The sequence below is a fragment of the Gekko japonicus genome, unplaced genomic scaffold (assembly GCF_001447785.1).
Source record: "Gekko japonicus isolate JY-2015 unplaced genomic scaffold, Gekko_japonicus_V1.1 scaffold1285, whole genome shotgun sequence".
NCBI lineage: Eukaryota > Metazoa > Chordata > Lepidosauria > Squamata > Gekkonidae > Gekko > Gekko japonicus.
Genome location: NW_015166459.1, coordinates 104652 through 124356, shown reverse-complemented (window position 1 = coordinate 124356; position 19705 = coordinate 104652). Strand labels below are relative to the sequence as shown.

The 19705-nt window shown below is 50.5% G+C and overlaps 1 protein-coding gene across 1 annotated transcript in view; it reads left to right on the top strand.

The window, feature by feature from the left end:
• Nucleotides 1-19705, top strand: part of LOC107111134 (protein Shroom3-like) — a 341594-nt gene that overhangs the window by 272226 nt on the left and 49663 nt on the right.

The following is a 19705-nucleotide window of genomic DNA, read 5'->3' as shown; positions in this document are numbered from 1 at the left end:
GGTTTGGGGGAGGGGAGGGGCCTCAGCATGGCACAAAGCCAGAGAGTCCACCCTTCCAAGCAGCCATTATCTCCGTGGGAACTATCTCTACTAGGGTTGCCAGGTCCGGCTTGGGAAATGCCTGGAGACTTTGGGGTTGGATCCAGGAGAGGGCGTGGTTTGGGGAGGGGAGGGGCCTCAGCATGGCACAACGCCAGAGAGTCCACCCTTCCAAGCAGCGATTTTCTCTAGGGGAGCTGATCTCTGTCGGCTGGAGATGAGTTGCAAAAGCGGGAGATCCCCAGGCCCCACCTGGAGGCTGGCAACCTTACCTGGAGTCCAGCTGTCATTCCAGGAGAAGCAGAACCAAATAAACAAACCCTCGGGAGGGTTCCCTCCCCGCCCAGGAAAAGAGGCGGCAGCTCTGCTATGTGCCTGGCCAGCTTCCTCTTGTTATGGTAAATTAACAGCCGTTCCATCACCTCCCATGTCGTCCGGAGGAGAAAATGATACTCAGCAAAGGCTGAGATAGTATCACGGTGATGATGGGACTTCCTCTGAGCCCTGAGCCCCGGCCACCCCGCCTCTTCCAGCCCCACACCAGGGAGGAGAAGGAGCTGGACTCAGGTGTGGTGTTCCGGGCAAGGCAGAACTCTTCTGGATACCGGTGATGGTTCTGTGGGGCTGCTTCCGCGGAGTGGAGGATGGGGAGGGAGTTGCGGAGACCCAGGTGACGGGCGCTCCCGAAAGAAGGCGAGCTGGCGGAAGGAAAGGAAGGTGCGGCTTGGTTATTTTCTCTTCCCCCTTTTTCCTCTTTTCCTTTTTCCCCGTGGGGAAAGAATCTGGGCGGTGGAATCGGGTGGAGATGGGCAAAAGAGATGGGGAAATGTGGAGGATTTGCCGTTCTTGAGGGCTTCGGCTAGAAGGCGCTCAGTTAATCGCCTGACAGTGCCAAAAATCTCACTCAGTCGGCAAAACAATTCATTTTATCCATTTTGCTTCATTCTCACCACGCCTTCCACCCCAAAGGGCTTATGTCGTCCTCCTCTCCTCCATTTTATCCTCCCAGTAGCCCTGTGAGGTAGGTCAGTCTGAGAATGTACAGCTGGCCCATGGTCGCCCAGCAAGCTACCATGGCAGAGTGGGGATTCGAACCTGGGTCTCCCAGATCCTCATCCTTCACTCTGACTGCTATACCACGCTGGTTCCGTACGTTTGTAAGGTCACTTGCATGCACTACCCAGGTTTTCAGAACATGTTTGGTGTAGTGGTTAAGAGCGCGGACTGTAATCTGGGAGAACTGGGTTTGATTCCCCACTTCTCAACATGCAGCTGCTGGTGTGACCTTGGGTCAGTCACAAATTCTCTCCGAGCTGTTCTCTCAGGAGCAGTTTCTGTCAAGAGCTCTCTCAGTCCCACCTACCTCACAGGGTGTCTGTTGTGGGGAGGGGGAGGGGAAGGAGATTGTAAGCCACTTTGAGACTCCTTCGGGTAGTGAAGGGGGGAGGAAAAATCCAATCTCTTCTTCTTTTTCTTCTTCTTCTTCTCTTCAGCCATTCCCATGTACTGAGGAGGCAAGCAGCTTTTTAAACCGAGCAGCACTTTGCCTTTTCTGCAGTGGAAACTGCTGAGGAGAAGTCATCCCTTATACCTGCATGATTAACTTCCTGAGGTCACAGAAAAACACTTCGTTTCCCTGTCTTTCCTAAACATTTTCCCACTTTCCTTTCTGTTGCGCTTTAGAGTGTGCTGGAAGGTTGCTCGTAGGTGCAGTTCTAAGCAGAGTTACACCTTTCTAAGGCCATGGACTTCAGGTGAACTTCGAAGGATGTGACTCTAATTAGGATTGCTCCGTTGTTCCACCGTTTGCAGAGAATAAGGGAGATGAAGGAAGAAAGCGTAGACCTTTTGACAGCGTAGCAGATAAGCTCCGAAAGCAGAAGGTAAACAAGAGGAATCGCCGATTTCACCCTCTGTGCCTTCTCTGCACTGAAGGATATCCTGCTCCTATCCTTGCAAGGCATGTTTTCCCGACTTCTACTCCCACACAGTTTCTTTTCCCATGTCTCGCCTGTAATGGAGTTGCACCCTTGTAAGCCCATTGACTTTGGTGGATTTAGAAGGGTGTAGCTCTTCTCAGGACTGCGCTGTCAGTGCGTTGACAGGTGCCGGGCGGCAGAGCCCCGAAGATGCACGGGTAGAGTTTTCGTCTCTGGCAAGCTCCCAAAACTACCCTTTTTAATTTTTTAAAAAATTCTTTCAAAGCAGTTGTGCTGTTTCATGTTGACAGAGCAAAAGAATGGCGGGGGAGGGAGAGGGCAAAACCCAAGCCGAGCCGTGCCTTTCCTCATGTGGATGACAGAAACACCCGTGACTTTTTGTTCCTGGTAGAGAAGCGACATCTTTGCTGATGCAGAGACATTTCTGGAAATGTTGCTGTTTGCTTTGAAGGGGGTGGGTGGGGGTGAAGCAGCGTCCACGTGCGCACAATTAAGGTCGTCGGCTGAGCCAGGCTCCGCAGGGTTTCAGGTCGTGGTATTGTTGTCTAAGAGACGCCGGTGCTTTTGAATAAAGATCAGGAGCCGGGAGGCCAAGAATTATGCAGCCAGCGGCTCAGACTGTCTCCACACCACGTCACGGGGCACCCCGTGTTGGAAAGCAGGAGGGAGAGCCAGTTTGGTGCAGTGGTTAAGTGCGCAGACTCTAATCTGGGAGAACCGGGGTTGATTCCCCACGCCTCCACTTGCAGCTGCTGGGTGACCTTGGGCAAGCCACAGTTCTGTCAGAGCTGTCCTTGAAAGAGCAGTTCTTGAAAGAGCTCTCTCAGCCCCGCCTACCTCACAGGGTGCCTGTTGTGGGGAGGGGAAGGGGAAGGAGATTGTAAGCCGCTCTGAGACTCCGAGTGAAGGGCGGGGTATAGATCCAATCTCTTCTCTCTTCTTCAAAAGAAAATGGTGACATTGCATCGGTGGAGGGGAAACGGGGGGGAGGGCTGTCCAAAGTAAAGCAGTTAGCAGTCCCTCCCCAAAGCAGTTCTTTCGGCTCCCAGCCACGATGCACACGGTTAAGCCTTTTTTTGGACGCTCAACTGGTGTAGCGCTAAGCAAAGACTTTGTTTTGCACAGTGGGAGTGGCATATCCACTTTTGCAAATAAAAGCACTGCATATGTAAATCCTGTGTTAGGGAAGCCCTGACCTGGATGGCGCAGGCTGCCTCTGTCTCGTCAAATCTCAGAAGCTAAGCAGGGTCAGCCCTGGTTAGGACTTGGGTGGGAGACCACCAAAGAAGTTCAGGGTGGTGAACCTCTGAATGTCTCTTTACCTTGAAAGCCCCACTTAGTCACCGTAAATCAGCAGTGACTGGATGGCCAAAAGAAAAGTTAGGGAAAGTATCGATGTCAGCAGGAATAAAAGGTTTTACACCTGCCTGGCCCTGGAGCCACTTTGGTGTAGAGATTAAGAGTGGTGGACTCTAATCTGGGTGAATCAGGTTTGATTCCCCACTCCTTCACATGCAGCTAGCTGGGTGACCTTGGGTCAGTCACAAGTTCTCTCAGAGCTGTTCTCTCAGGAGCAGTTCTCGAAAGAGCTCTCAGCCCCACCTACCTCACAGGGTGTCTGTTGTGGGGAGAGGAAGGGAAGGAGATTGTAAATTGCTCTGAGACGCCTTCGGGTAGTGAAAAGCGGAGTATAAAAACCAACTCCTACTCCTACTCCTTCTTCTTCTTGCTTGGGGGGGCAGCAGTGGGAGGGCTTCGAGTGTCCTGGCCCCACTGCTGGACTTCCTGATGGCACCTGGTATTTTTGGCCACTGTGTGACACAGAGCGCTGAACTGGATGGGCCATTGGCCTGATCCAACTTTGGCTTCTCTTATGTTCCTATGTTCTTATGACATCATTTCTTTAAAAAAAACCTCAACAATAAAAAAGAACTGTCACCCCACCTTGTAAGATGCGTGAAGTGAAACCTCTGTCGGTGTGGATACATATGTATATGCACGTGTGCGTACATGCACACTTAAGAGGGGGAACTGACAAGGACTTGTGGGGGTGTGTGTAAAGCCTACCTCCCCATTCTGGACCTTGCTCTCCTCCCTAATCACCTCTGCCAACGCTGCTTTCTTCCCCTCCCTTTGGCTGTTCTTCTTTTTTATTTTTTTAGAATGCCTCCCTGTGTGAGGTTGCTAGGCAACCCCGTAATGCCGCCCGTGATCTCACGAGATCTCCATCGCCATTTATGTTTTACGTTGGGTAAGACAGAAGTCTTTCCAACAAAGAAAACAAATATATCTAAAAGAACTGTTAAAAAGCCAGCTTTACTTGCAAGAGGCCAGCATAGTGTTGTCTGCAGGGTTGTTTAGTTCCTCTTTATTCTTCAGTCTTTCAAAAAAAAGAGAGAGAGTGGGCTTTTTCTGCTCTTTTCGTGTTCGCTACCTTGGAAGAGCAGGGAGATGTAAAGAATCACCCCGTAACTAGGTAACTTTTCTGGGCGGCTTGATACTTTGGATGTATTAGATTGGCCCTGCGCCCATATGGTAAGAACAGCATGGCAAGTATAGCAAGAACAGATGTCGCCTTTACAAGGCAATCCGTGATCGGAGGAGACTTGCAGCTCTACGTCCAGTGGGTTTGTGTGTGTGTAAATTGCCGTCAAGTTGCAGCCAACTTATGGCAACTCCGGCAAGGGGCTTTCAAGGCAAGCGATTCAGCAGAGGTGGTTTGCCCTTGCCTTCCTCCACAGAGACCCATCCAAGTACCGACCCTGCTTAGCTTCCGAGATCTGATGAGATCAGGCTATACCATGCCGCCTTCCCTCTGTCTTATGTATGTAAGTGCTTTCAAGTTGTAATGGACTTATGGCGACCCCAGCAAGGGGCTTTCGAGGCAAGTGAGAAGCAGAGGTGGTTGGCCGTTCCCTTCCTCTGCAGAGCCTTCCTTGGTGGTCCCCCATCCAAGTACTGACCCTGCTTAGCTTAGACTTCTGGCCACCCTAGCAAGGGGCTTTCAAGGCAAGTGAGAAGCAGAGGTGGTTGGCCATTGCCTGCCTCTGCAGAGACTTCCTTGGTGGTCCCCCATCCAAGTACTGACCCTGCTTAGCTTAGACTTATGGCCACCCTAGCAAGGGGCTTTCGAGGCAAGTGAGAAGCAGAGGTGGTTGGCCGTTCCCTTCCTCTGCAGAGCCTTCCTTGGTGGTCCCCCATCCAAGTACTGACCCTGCTTAGCTTAGACTTCTGGCCACCCTAGCAAGGGGCTTTCAAGGCAAGTGAGAAGCAGAGGTGGTTGGCCATTGCCTGCCTCTGCAGAGCCTTCCTTGGTGGTCCCCCATCCAAGTACTGACCCTGCTTAGCTTAGACTTCTGGCCACCCTAGCAAGGGGCTTTCAAGGCAAGTGAGAAGCAGAGGTGGTTGGCCATTGCCTGCCTCTGCAGAGACTTCCTTGGTGGTCCCCCATCCAAGTACTGACCCTGCTTAGCTTAGACTTATGGCCACCCTAGCAAGGGGCTTTCGAGGCGAGAAGCAGAGGTGGTTGGCCGGTCCCTTCCTCTGCAGAGCCTTCCTTGGTGGTCCCCCATCCAATTACTGACCCTGCGTAGCTTAGACTTATGCCCACCCCAGCAAGGGGCTTTCGAGGCAAGTGAGAAGCAGAGGTGGTTGGCCGTTCCCTTCCTCTGCAGAGCCTTCCTTGGTGGTCCCCCATCCAAGTACTGACCCAGCTTAGCTTAGACTTATGCCCACCCCAGCAAGGGGCTTTCGAGGCAAGTGAGTAGCAGAGGTGGTTGGCCGTTCCCCTCCTCTGCAGAGACTTCCTTGGTGGTCCCCCATCCAAGTACTGACCCTGCTTAGCTTCCGAGATCTGATGCGATCGAGCTGTACAGTACCACCATCCCTCCGTCCAAGAGGCTTAGAAGGATGTAATTTTGCTTAGGTTTCCACTATTGGTCTAATAGGGTTGCCAACTCTGGGTTGGGAAATTCCTGGAGATTTGGGGGGGGGGGTGAAGCCCACGGAGGGCAGGATTTTGGGAGGGCTCTCAGAGTGGTCTACTGCAATGGGAGTCCGCCCTCCAAAGCAGCCGTTTCCTCCAGGGGAGCTGATCTCTGTCGCCTGGAGATCAGTTGTAATTCCGAGAGACCTCCAGACCCCACCTGGAGGCTGGCAACCCTATTATCTAATCCAGAGAAATGCTCAATTAGATCTTCCCATATATCTTGAAAATAAAATACATAGATGGGGAGACAGTCCTCTGAGCTGAATGGCAAATGCTTTGTCTTTTAAACAGGGGGTTGGCATGGTTCAAACACTTTACAATATAGGATGCAGGGCTATTTTGGGGCAGGAACGCACAGGAACGGAGTTCCGGCTGACTCCTGAGTTGGCCACGCCCAGCAGGAACTCATTAGCATAATAGGCCACACCCAACAGCAGGAACTCATTAGGATCGGCTACATTAGCGGTGTGTGGCCTAGCATGCAAAGGAGTTCCTGCTACAAAAAAAGCCCAGGGTTTGGACAACAAAGAAGGTAAACAGAATAAGAAGCAAAAGGTGGGTGTGGCTGGATGAGCACACTTCTGGCCACATGGGGGTGCGGCCTAATGTGCTAATGAGCTGTGCTGTCAGGGGTGTCGCCTACTACGCTAATGAGTTTCTGTTGTGGGTGTGGCCTATTATGCTAATGAGTTGCTGCTGGGCTTTTTCTACAAAAAGAGCCCTGATAGGATGTATGTAGGCCTGTCACCCTCCAGGTGTGACGCGGAGATCTCTCAGAATTTACAGTTGATCTCCAGACTACAGGGAAATGTCTGCTTTGGAAGGTGGACTCCACAGCACTGTGCCCCACTGAGGTCAAACCCCTCCCCAAACCCCGTCTTCCCGAGGCCCCAACATTAAGCCAGATCTGACAACCTTAGGAGTGTGTGTGTAGTGGAGAGCAAGTTTGGCGTAGTGGTTAAGTGCGCGGACTCTAATCTGGGAGAACCGGGTTTGATTCCCCAATCCTCCACTTGCACCTGGCTGGATGACCTTGGGCCAGCCGTAGTTCTGTCAGAGCTGTTCTTGAAAAAGAGCAGTTTCTGTCAAGAGCTCTCTCAGCCCCACCTACCTCACAGGGTGTCTGTTGTGTGGAGGGGAAGGGAAAGGAGTTTGTAAACCGCTCTGAGACTCCTTTGGGTAGTGAAGGGTGGGGTATAAATCCAATCTCTTCTTCTTCTTCTGTGTGTGTGTGTGTGTGGAGGTGGCCTGATATTCCAAGAAAAAAACCTTGCACAATGTGTGTGTGTGTGTGACAAAAAAAAACTGTGCGTGTCCTTAGTGGCCCTTGTAAATGCTTGTCTCAAATCCACCCCACCCCCACCGGAGTTTATACAATCGCTTGGAAATGACTTAGCAAACAGTAATTAGCTTTACTACAGAAGAACATTTGAGTGGGAGGGAATTCCAGGCCCCGCCATGCCACCCACAGCAAGCACACGTCTCCTTTACTGATGTAAACACAGAAAGATGAATTGTGTGGCCTAGCATCAGGTGAAACTCAGATGTGGGGAGGGGGGAATAGTTATTTCCTGTCGTCTGGGAACTTGAGGAGTTTATGGGCAGGCGTGAGTTGTTGAAATGCAGTTACTGTTCTGTTCGTCTTCGGTTTGCTGTGCGTTCACAACATCGTGGTCCTTTCCGCACTTGGATCTCATCCCTGGATTTATCAGAGTTCAACTCGGGACACAATACCTTGCATTGATCCCTGGTTATAACAGCGTCCGTTTGTCCCGGGACAAGTGTGGGGCAAAACTGGGGTGACCTCAATGGAAACAGAAAATACCCCGAGATAATTACGGGGCGAGGGACAGGGTTGAACCAGGGTTTAAGGTCTAGTGCGGAAAGGACCTGCGTGTGGATTTTCAATTAAGAGTAGAGTGAGAGAGATCGGTAAGGGATGTAACCAATATCTGAAGCTGCTTTATACTGAATCGGACCCTGGGTCCATCAAGGTCCGTATTGTCTACTCGGACTGGCAGCAGCTCTCCAGGGTCTCAGGCAGAGAGGTCTTTCACATTACCTATTACAACCTGATTTCTTTACTGGAGATGCTGTGGGTTGAACCTGGGACCTTCTGCATGCCAAGCAGATGCTCTTAAGACTGGGCCACGGCCCCTTTCCAGTCCAGTTGCCTTATAATTAATCAGACCCTTGGTCCATCAAGGTCGGTCTTACCTACTCAGACTGGCAGCAGCTCTCCTGCGTCTCAGGCAGAGGTCTGTCACATCATCTCCTGCCTGGTCCTTTTAACTGGAGATGCCCGGGATTGAACCCGGGGCCTTCTACAGAGGGTCTGCCACTGAGCTGTAGCCCCTGTGACCCCCAGTGCGATCAAGTTGGGGTTTGGATTTAGGAGATAAGGACATGAGTTCCTGTGCTGGATCAGACCCCTGGTCCTTCCAAGTCCGCCATCGTGTTTCACACGGGCTGGCTAGATGTCCTCCGGAGGCCTGGCAGCAAGGCACAGAGGCCGAAGCCGACCCTCTGTTATTGTCCCCTGGAATGACTCAGCTGAGGCTGTCGTACTTTGGTCCCATTGTGAGAAGACGGGAGTCGCTGGAAAAGACAATAGTGCCAGGAAAAGCGGGAGGCAGCAGGGGAAGAGGAAGACCCAACGTGAGATGGATTGACTCAGTCAAGGAAGCCACGAGGGCCCTTGGTTTGCAAGGCCTGACCCAGGCTGTTAACAAGAGGATGTTTTGGAGGTCATTAATACATACGAGCCGCCATGAGTCGGGAGCAAGTGGATGGCATGTAATGCAGTCACAGCACTGGTGTTCTGGGGGCCGCTGCCTTTGAGCATCGAGTTTCCATTTATTCATCAGGACTAATAGTCACCGGGGGATCGAACCTCCTCTATGAATCCCCTTTTAAAGATCAATGTAGTGTCCATCCTTCTTGAGAGCCGGTTTGGTGTCGTGGTTATGAGGGCGGGCTCTAATCTGGGAGAACCGGGTTTGATTCCCCACTCCTCCACATGCAGCTGCTGTGTCAGTCAAAAGTTCTTTCAGAGCTGTTCTCTTAAGGGCAGTTCTTGAGAGAGCTCTCTCAGCCCCACCCGCCTCCTAGGATGTCTGTGGTGGGGAGGGGGAGGGAAAGGAGATCGTAAGCCACTCAGAGACTCCTTCGGGTAGTGAAGGGCGGGGTATAAATCCGGTCTCTTCTTCTTCTTCTCTATGAATCCCCTTTTGAAGTCCAGTAAACGAGTGCTCATCGCTCTGTCTTGTGGTAAGGGATTCCACAGGTTAATTACACCAGTTTGGTGTAGTGGTTAGGAGCGCAGACTCTAATCTGGGTTTGATTCCCCACTCCTCCACTTGCAGCTGCTGGGTGACCTTGGGCAAGCCACAGTTCTGGCAGAGCTGTTCTCTCAAGGACAGTTCTGGAAAGAGCTCTCTCAGCCCCACCTGCCTCACAGGGTGTCTGTTGTGGGGAGGGGAAGGGAAGGGGGTTGTAAGCTGCTCTGAGACTCTGGGAGAAGGGCTGGGTATAAATCCAGTTTCTTCTTCCTCTTCCTCCTGACACCTGAGATATCCTTGCTCATGACGTTCCCTCTTGGGCCCCATGTGCAGAGGGGAATAGTGGGGATGAACCTTAGTGGGGGTATCCTGAGCACAACACAGGTGGCACTTTTCGTATTTATTTATTTATTTGTAATCAAATTTATACCCTGCCCTCCCTGCAAAGCAGGCTCAGGGCGGCTTCCAACAATACTACATACAAGATAAAAGCATAAATAGTACAAGATTATAACACGACAAGTAAAACAATACATTACAAATATTACAAAGTACTGGCGGCAGATAAGATAAACCAATGAGATGTGTTCAAATAAAGTGCTTTGATGTTATTCGGTGTTATTCAATGTTATTCGATGTTATTCGAGGCAGCTGCTGATGTCAACATGACGGGCCGTGCACTAAGACGGCGGCGGCCCCTAATTATATGCCTGGCGGAAGAGCTCCGTCTTGCAGGCCTTGCAGAACTGTGAAAGGTCCCGCAGGGCCCTGATCTCCTCCTGGAGCTCGTTCCACCAGGCAGGGGCCGCCACCGAAAAGGCCCCGGCCCTAGTAGCAGTTTTTAAAGTCCTGTACTTGGTCTCCCATCCAAGTACGGACCCTGCTTAGCTTAGACTTATGGCCACCCCAGCAAGGGGCTTTCGAGGCAAGTGAGAAGCAGAGGTGGTTGGCCATTGCCTGCCTCTGCAAAGCCTTCCTTGGTGGTCTCCCATCCAAGTACTGACCCTGCTCAGCTTCTGAGATTGGATGAGATTGGGCTCTACCGTAGCATTCTGTATCCAACGGTATTTTCATGGAGTGGCAATGAATGCATAAGAACTGTAAGAATAGCACAGATGTACTTGTGCATGAATATTTGGGCATGTCTTGTTCTCACTCCTCAGCAGCCTTTATGGCCCGTCGAGGGAGATTGGGGCAGGAGGTAGTTAGCCCTGTATTCCACGCTAGATTATAATATTTCCTTAGGAGAAATTATATGTATCTCTAGCAAGCCCACTTGTTCTGCACACTGGGCAATCATTTTTAGAAACTCCCTAGGCCCACATGCTGTGTTCAGCGTATAAAACCATAAGAGCAGCGGAGCATGCAAAAACCACAGAGCCCTTTGCTTCAGATAAAAGGGTGACTTGATCTTACGTCAATAATACTTTAGATTGCATTTCTCCCTTTTTTGTTTGATTTTTGCAATTTGATCTCGCGAATAAGCAACAGCCAGCCTTTTGAACCTTGCTAGGAGTATCCCCATTTCCCCATTGCCCTACAAGCCACATGTATCAGAGGCAACATGGTGTCGTGCTTAGAGTGTTAGGCAGTGATGTGGAAGATCTGGGTTTGAACCTTTACTCGGCTGTGGAAAGTTGTTGGCTGGGGGTTGGAGGTATTTGTGAATTTCCTGCATTGTGCAGGGGGTTGGACTAGATGACCCTGGGGTCCCTTCCAACTCTGTGATTCCATGACCTTGGCCCAGCCACACACTGTCAGGCTAACCTACCTCACAGGGTTGTTGTGAGGTGGAACAAGCTCCCATGCTAGATCAGGGCCTTGTATGACCTTCTTTTGTTCCGCAGGGCCTGTGAAATGGAGCTGTTCCGCCAGTTATTTATTGTGATCCGCCCTGAGCCCGTTTGTGGGGAGGGGGGAATATAAACCTGGAAAATAAATAAATAAATAAATAGGTTCCCCATAAACTGGAAGCAGCTTGACAGCACTTAACATGCTCAGCCCTGGGAATGAATAATAGTCCAGGGGGTTATATGAAGCTGCCTTATACTGAATCAGACCCTGGGTCCAACCCGGTCAGTATTGCCTACTCTGACTGGCAGCAGTTCTGCAGGGTCTCAGGCAGAGGTTCTTCACATCACCCACCCTCGGTTGTTTTAACTGGAGATGCTGGGGATTGAACCTGGGACCTTCTGTGCGCCAAGCAGAGGCTCTACCACTGAGCCATGGCCCGAAGGAGGTTGAAAGGGGATGTAGGAGTAGAGAGGAGAAGAGGAAAACTCTTTGTGCCTTCTGTACATGGATGCTTGGATAAAAACCAGTTTATCCCCCCTGCTGACAGCGTTGGGGCCTTGTGAAGCCGAAATCCAAGTAGGGTTCTGAGTGTTCTAGTTGTCACTCCCCTCTGGTTTTCCGGCAAAGGACATAAACCCTGGGCGTGCATCTGCTCCTCTTGGCTGTGGCATTGGGTGAAATACACGCAGCTGGACTTAAATATAGGAGACTCAGCCCAGGCTCTCCCTTTATAATAACCTGTCCCCAGCGAGACAGGCAAGGGGAGTCTTGGCTCCAGTTTTCCTGCCCACTGGAATAGGTTGTTCGAACCCTCTGTTGGGCAGCAGGACACCACACAGCGGCATGTGAGTGTCCAGCTTCATCAGGGGAAGGGCTGTGACTCAGTGGAAGAGCCTCTGCTTGGCATGCAGAAGGTCCCAGGTTCGATCCCCAGCATCTCCAGGTTTATAAGATTATGCATGGGAAAGAGCAGGTAGAGAAAGAGGTACTTTTCTCCCTTTCTCACAATACAAGAACTCGTGGGCACTCCATGAAACTGCTGAGCGGTCGGGTTAGAACGGATAAAAGGAAGGACTTCTTCACCCAAAGAGTGACTAACACTTGGAATTCACTGCCACAGGAAGTGGTGGCGGCTACAAGCATGGACGGCTTCAAAAGGGAATTAGATAAGCATATGGAGCAGAGGTCCATCGGTGGCTATTAGCCACAAGGTATAGATATGGGCTCTGGGGCAAGTGATGCTCTGTCATCTTGGTGCTTGGGGGGGGGGGTCAACAGTGGGAGGGCTTCTAATGTCCTGGCCCCACTGGTGGACCTCTTGATGGCACTGGTATTTCTGGCAACTGTGTGGCACAGAGTGTTGGACTGGATGGGCCTTTGGCCTGATCCAACATTGGCATCTCTTATGTTCTTATGTTCTTAAAGGACCAGGCGGTGTAAGTGATGTGAAACCCTGGAGAGCAGCTGCCAGTCCGAGTAGACAATACTGACCATGAGCGACTGGTGGTCTGATTCATTCTAAGGCCCCGTTGTGTAGAAAGACAACGCATAGCGTAACTTCTGCCCTTCCCATTTACAGTCAGAAGCAATAGGTAAGCCAATGATGCACTCAAAAGGTATTTGGAATTCTATTGCCAACTCCCCCCGCAAAACGCTATCTGGCACTCTAAACAGTGTAAGCACGTTTCAGATCATGTTGCCAAATGGTTGTTTTGCCTTTGCCTGTTTTGCTTACTGGAGATGAAGAAGCTTGTAAATCTGGAGAGTAAGCCATTAGGATGTTTATGTGAGTGAAGGGAATTTGCTAGGGTTGGTGTATTTGAACGGAGATTAATTGTGGTTAAGTAGGCCATTTTGCAGTAAATACTAGGGCTGGAACCATGGATTCAGAAGGGTGTAACTCTGTTTAGAATGACACTGTGTATAAGTTGTTAATCTTTTGATGGACTAAAAAAATGCTCTCAGTCAGTTTGGTGTCGTGGTTAAGTGTGTGGACTCTAATCTGGGAGAACCGGGTTTGATTCCCCGCTCCTCCACTTGCAGCTGCTGGGTGACCTTGGGCAAGCCATAGTTCTGATAAGAGCTGTTCAAGAGCAGTTTCTATCAAGAGTTCTCTCAGCCCCACCTACCTCACAGGGTGTCTGTTGTGGGGAGGGGAAGGGAAAGGTGTTTGTAAGGCGCTCTGAGACACCTTCGGGTAGTGAAGGGCGGGGTATAAATCCAATCTCTTCTTCTTCTTTTACCTCACAGGGTGTCTGTTGTGGGGAGGGGAAGGGAAAGGTGTTTGTAAGGCGCTCTGAGACTCCTTTGGGTAGTGAAGGACGGGGTATAAATCCAATCTCTTCTTCTTCTTTTACCTCACAGGGGGTCTGTTGTGGGGAGGGGAAGGGAAAGGTGTTTGTAAGGCGCTCTGAGACTCCTTTGGGTAATGAAGGACGGGGTATAAATCCAATCTCTTCTTCTTCTTCTTTTACCTCACAGGGGGTCTGTTGTGGGGAGGGGAAGGGAAAGGAGTTTGTAAGGCGCTCTGAGACTCCTTTGGGTAGTGAAGGACGGGGTATAAATCCAATCTCCTCCTCTTCTTCTTCAGCAACACTTTTTAAAAGATGCTTTAAAACTCAAGTACTTATAAAAACTGTAGATAGCTTGCCAACTGAGAAGCATTCCCCTTTCTTACTTACTCTTGAAGGAATACCTCTTCTAAGTGGTACACTTGGCTTGTTGTCATTCAGTAAAAGCAAGGTATACTTCCCCCTCATGTAGATTTAATCAGCTATTAAATGATAACTCCTACGGTAAATCAGCAAATACGTTTTAATCAAGTGAGCCTTCTGTCAAGGAGTCCTAATCGTCGCACTAATTCCCCCACTGTATGAAACTGCATTACCCATGAACACATGAAGCTGCCTTACAGGGAATCAGATTATTGGCCTGTCGAGGTCAGCACTGTCTACTCAGACTGACAGTGGACTCAGACAGAGGTCTTTCGCATCACCTACTGCCTGGTTATTTTAACTGCAGGTGCCGGGGATGGAACCCTGGGACCTTCTGCATGCCAAGCAGATGCTCTGCTACTGAGCCGTGGCTCTCTCCCTGACCCAAGCTCAGTTTGGTGTAGTGGTTAAGTGCACGGACTCTAATCTGAGAGAATTGGGTTTGATTCCCCACTCCTCCACTTGCACCTGCTGGGTGACCTTGGGCAAGCCATAGTCCTCTCAGAGCTGTTCTCAAAAAAGAGCCGTTTCTGTCAGAGCTCTCTCAGCCCCACCTACCTCAGGGTGTCTGTTGTGGGGAGGGGAAGGGAAAAGCGTTTGTAAGGCGCTCTGAGACTCCTTTGGGTAGTGAAGGGCGGGGTATAAATCCAATCTCTTCTCTTCCGTTGAGTCCAGTGACACCTTTAAGAACAACAAGGTTAATTCTGGATGAGAGCCAGTTTGGTGTAGTGGTTAAGTGTGTGGACTCCAATCTGGGAGAACCAGGTTTGATTCCCCACTCTTTCGCATGCAGCTGCTGGTGTGACCTTGGGTCAGTCACAAGTTCTCTCAGAGCTGTTCTCTCACGAGTAGTCCTTGAAAGAGCTCTCTCAGCCCCACCTATCTCACAGGGTGTCTGTTGTGGGGAGAGAAGGGAAAGGAGTTTGTAAACTGCTCTGAGACTGAGTGAAGGGCGGGGTATAAATCCAATCTCCTCCTCCTCCTCCTCCTCCTCCTCCTCTTCCTTTCATGTGCATGCACACAAAAGCTTATACCCAGAATTAAACTTGTTGGTCTTAAAGGTTTCACTGGACTCAAACTTTGTCCTATCGCTTCAGACCAACACGGCTCCCCACCTGAATCTATCTTTATATTAGTATGCCCAACAGCAAACCTTCTTAGAAATTCTCCTTTTTTGCTTCAATCAAAGATTCAGGTCAAACCTCAGTGGCGGTAACTGAACCGCAACGGAGGCCTCGAAATAGCAGGCATTCAGTGACTGGGAATACACAATCGCACACCTGCAAGGAATTGTCCGCGGACTGCGCCTCGATGTGCAAATGAAGGAAATGGAAAACCCGTATGGGGTGGGGGTGGGGAGAAGAGCTGCCGGCCGCTTTCGCTCCCGAGGAGGAGGAGGAGGAGGGGTAGGGCCATACGCACAAGGAAAGAAAAGCGACAGGGTGGCGGACTCCCGTTGAACGCGCAAGTCGGCTTTCAGCATGAACTAGCGGACGACACCCAGTCTCCCATCCACGCAGCGGCCCTAATCAGCTGCGAAGAAGTTCAGAATGCATCTTTGTGCCGGCTTTTTTTTTTTGTAAGCAAGCAAACAGCACAAAAGATTAGGGTAGGGAAAAAGAGGGAGAGGAGAAACCAGCCAAAGTCCCACTGATTTCAGAGGCAAGGACATTAAAAGCACAACTTACTGAAGTAAAGGCAAAACAAAAGCCGTGCGATTCCCTTTCACGAAGACCAGACAAAATGGAACGAGAATAGTGTGCGAGTGTTATTTTGGCTGGTCTTCATAAAAGGCACGACAATATGGCTATTGTTGTTTTTTTATCCCGCTGTGGGCCAGGGTGGTGACCCGCTACTTCTGTCCCCATTGAAATAAATGTAACTTAAAATGTTTAACTTTGGCTGAACGCTGCCCAAGACGAATTGGCACAGTTTCTTTGTACAGCGGGGTGGAGGGGAATGTGTTTTGGTGGGAAAGGAAAAGGCGACACAGTTTGCCCTTTAATCAATGGTGAAAGCCACCTTTTTTTTTTTTTTAAGGGTGAGGAGAATAAATGGGATGGCCCAAAGGGAACTGGACTCCGTCAACAACTGCAAATGTTTCGGGAGTGGTCAAGTGTGCAGAAAAGCAATTGGTCTGCTGTTAGGACACAGGATGTACACGGGCTCAGTTTGCCATTTGCAAAAATCGAGCACTATAAGAAGAGATTGGATTTATACCCCGCCCTTCACTACCCGAAGGAGTCTCAGAGTGGCTTACAAACTCCTTTCCCTTCCCTTCCCTTCCCCACAACAGACACCCTGTGAGGTCAGTGGGGCTGAGAGAGCTCTTTCAAGGACTGCTCGTGAGAGAACAGCTCTGAGAGAACTTGTGACTGATCCAATGTCACACCAGCAGCTGCATGTGGAGGAGTGGGGAATCAAACCCGGTTCTCCGGGATTGGAGTCCACACACTTAGCCACTACACCAAACTGGCTCTCATTCAGAATTAACCTTGTTGTTCTTAAAGGTTTCACTAGACTCAACCTGTTCTAATTCACAAAGAGGCATGGCAAAGACCAATGCCAACATGCGTGGGGGAGAAACCCAGAACCCTTTAAAAAGGTAGTTTCCAGGCACAGGTGCTGGGATTGCCACCTCTGCATTATGAAATTCCTGGAAATTTGGGGTGGAGGGCGGGGTTTGGGGAGGGGACGGACCTCAATTGGGTATAATGCCAGTAGAGTCCACCCTCCAATGCAGCCACATTCTCCAGGGGAACTGATCTCTGTCGTATGGATATCAGTTTTAATTCTGGGAGATCTCCAGGCCCCGCCTTGAGGCAGGCAAACCTACAAGGCCCCTTACTTGGACTGAGACCAATGTTCCCTCTAAGCTATGGAGTCTTGTGAGCAAACATTCTACTTTGTGAGCTACTGGCGTTAAAGTTGTGAGTGAACGATTTGGCTGCTGCATCAGTTAGTTTGCTCTGGAGCCCTCCTTCCTGAGCGAAGGCAAAAATGTGTGAGCCGGAGGCTAAAAAACTGTGAGCTAGTTCACACTAACTCAGCTTAGAGGGAACACTGACTGAGACCACAGGAAGGGGGAGGATTAAAACTCCCCACCCCACAGTCCCAATCCAAATCAGAACCCCAGGCCTGAAAATAAGGGTTTAAAAAAATAACCCCTGGGTGTTCCAGCCATGGAACTCCTTGAGCGCTTCCAGTCTAGCGCTCAGAGGAACAAGGATTTGAAGCAAATCGCCCAGGGCCAAATACCAGTCCCATTTTGATATTGCTTTGGCCAGAATTCTGCTGTCAAAAGATGTTGATGGATGCCACAGGGCACTGCCGACTTGCGAAATGGTTGGGAAAGGAGGTTTAGGCTGCAGTCAGTGTGCGGCTGGTCTTGGAGCCTGGCCCCGCACATGTATACTCAGAAGTAAGCCTGCTCAGCTAGTCTCACAGAGCAAACAACATTTAGAAACAACCAGGGCTATTTTGGGGCAGGAACACACAGGAACGGCGTTCCGGCTGGCTCCCAAGTTGGCCACGCCCAGCATGAACTCATTAGCATAATAGGCCACACCCAACAGCAGGAACTCATTAGAATTGGCTACATTAGGGGTGTGTGGCCTAACATGCAAAGGAGTTCCTGCTACAAAAAAAGGCCCTGGGTTTTGACAACAAACAAGGTAAACAGATTAAGAAGCAAAAGGTGGGTGTGGCTGGATGACCACACTTCTGGTAACATGGGATTGTGGCCTAATATGCTAATGAGCAGTGCAGTCAGGGTGTGTGGCCTAATATGCTAATGAGTTTCTGCTGCTGGGTGTGGCCTATTATGCTAATGAGTTCCTGCTGGACTTTTTCTACAAAAAAGTCCTGGAAACAACAGTTTTTCACAGCTGTTGAGTCAGCAAGCTTGACTGTGTGTATGTGTTTTTCCTTTTCTCGTTTCATAGAATCATAGAGTTCGTCCATCTGGTCCATCCAACCCCCTGCTCAGTGCAGGATCAGCCTAAAGCATCCCTGACAAGTGTTCCTCCAGCCGCTGCTTGGGGACTGCCAGAGAGGGAGAGCTCACCAGCTCCCTAGGCAGCCGACTCCACTGCTGAACTACTCTTACTTATTTATTTTTCCCCTTAATATCCAGCCAGTACCTTTCTGCCGTAATTTAAACCCAGATATTGCGAGTCCTATCCTCTGCTGCTAACAAAATCAGCTCCCTGTTCTCCTTGAAGTGATAGTCTTTAAAATACTACAAGAGAGCAGTCCCCCCCTCAACTTCCTCTTCTCCAGCCTGAACATTCCCAAGTCCCTTCAGCCTTTCCCCAAGACCCCGATCATCCTCGTCCCTCTCCTCAGCACCCGCTCCAATTATATCCACTTCCTTTTTGAAGTGAGGCCTCCAGAACTGCACACAATACTCCAGGTGCGGCCTGACCAATGCGGTGTATAGCAGGACTATGACATCTTGCAATTTGGACGTTATGCCTCTGTCGATACACCCCAAGACCACTTTAGCCTTTTTGCCATTGCATCACGCTAACTGCTCATATTTAGATTCAGGTGGGTAGCCATGCTGGTCTGAAACAACAGAACAATGTTTGAGTCCAGTGGCACCTTTAAGACCAACAAAGTTTAATTCTGGGTAGGCGCTTTCGTGTGCATGCATACTTCTTCAGAAGTGTCTGAAAATAAACTACTCTGTGTGTGGCGAAATTTCTAGCAGCTGTTGTCTAATCACATAAAAACTTTTGCAGTAGCAACCTTTAAATTCTTCCATGTTTTCCTGTGGAACGAGGTTTATTGTGGGATGAGGGTTTGCTGTTTATGACTCTGGTTGCAAAAACAGTGAAGACAATTAAATTAGAAGTTTAATTTCTTCTAAATTAATATCCAGTCCAAAAATGGATATTAATTTGCCTTATTTAGGCAAACTTAAATTTGCCTTATTTAGGCAAACTTATTGAGAGGGCGGTGGCGTCACAGTTGCAGGGCTACCTGGATGAGGCTTCCATCCTTGATCCCTTCCAGTCCGGTTTCCGCCCGGGTCATGGGACGGAGACGGTACTGGTCGCCCTGACTGACGATCTCCATAGGCATCTGGATCGGGGCGGTGTGGCGGCACTGGTGTTGTTAGATCTGTCGGCCGCGTTCGACATGGTCGACTACCGGTTGCTGGCTCACCGCCTCGCCGACGTGGGGATTCAGGGGCGTGCCCTTCAATGGCTTGCCTCTTTTCTCCAAGGTCGGGGACAGAGGGTGGCGATAGGAGATCAGCGGTCCCGAAGGCACCCCCTTGAATGTGGTGTGCCCCAAGGGGCCGTGTTATCTCCGATGTTGTTTAACATCTACATGCGCCCCCTTGCCCAGATTGCCCGGAGGTGTGGGCTTGGGTGTCATCAATATGCCGATGACACCCAGCTCTATCTGATGTTGGGCGGCCAGTCAGACTCCACTCCCGATGACCTAGTGCGGGCGTTGCAGGCCGTGGCTGGTTGGCTCAGACAGAGTCGGTTGAAACTAAACCCGGCAAAGACGGAGGTCCTGGGCCTGTGTCGAAGCGGTTACGAGTTGGGGCACCCTCTCCCGGCCTTCGGTGGGGTACCATTGGTGCCCGTGCGGGAGGTTAGGAGTTTGGGTGTGCTCCTGGACTCCTCGTTAACGATGGAGGCCCAGGTAGTGGCCACTGCCAAGTCAGCCTTTTGTCATCTGCGACTGGCACGGCAGTTGGCTCCCTATCTCGACCGAGACGACCTGGCCACTGTGATCCATGCGACGGTCACCTCGAGGCTGGACTACTGTAACGCTCTCTACTTAGGGCTGCCTCTGTCGCAAATCCAGAAACTGCAGCTAGTGCAGAATGCTGCAGCCAGGCTGTTGATGGGTCTTTCCAGGCGAGACCACATCCGGCCTGTGCTGCAAGCGCTGCACTGGCTGCCTATAGTATACCGGATCCGCTTC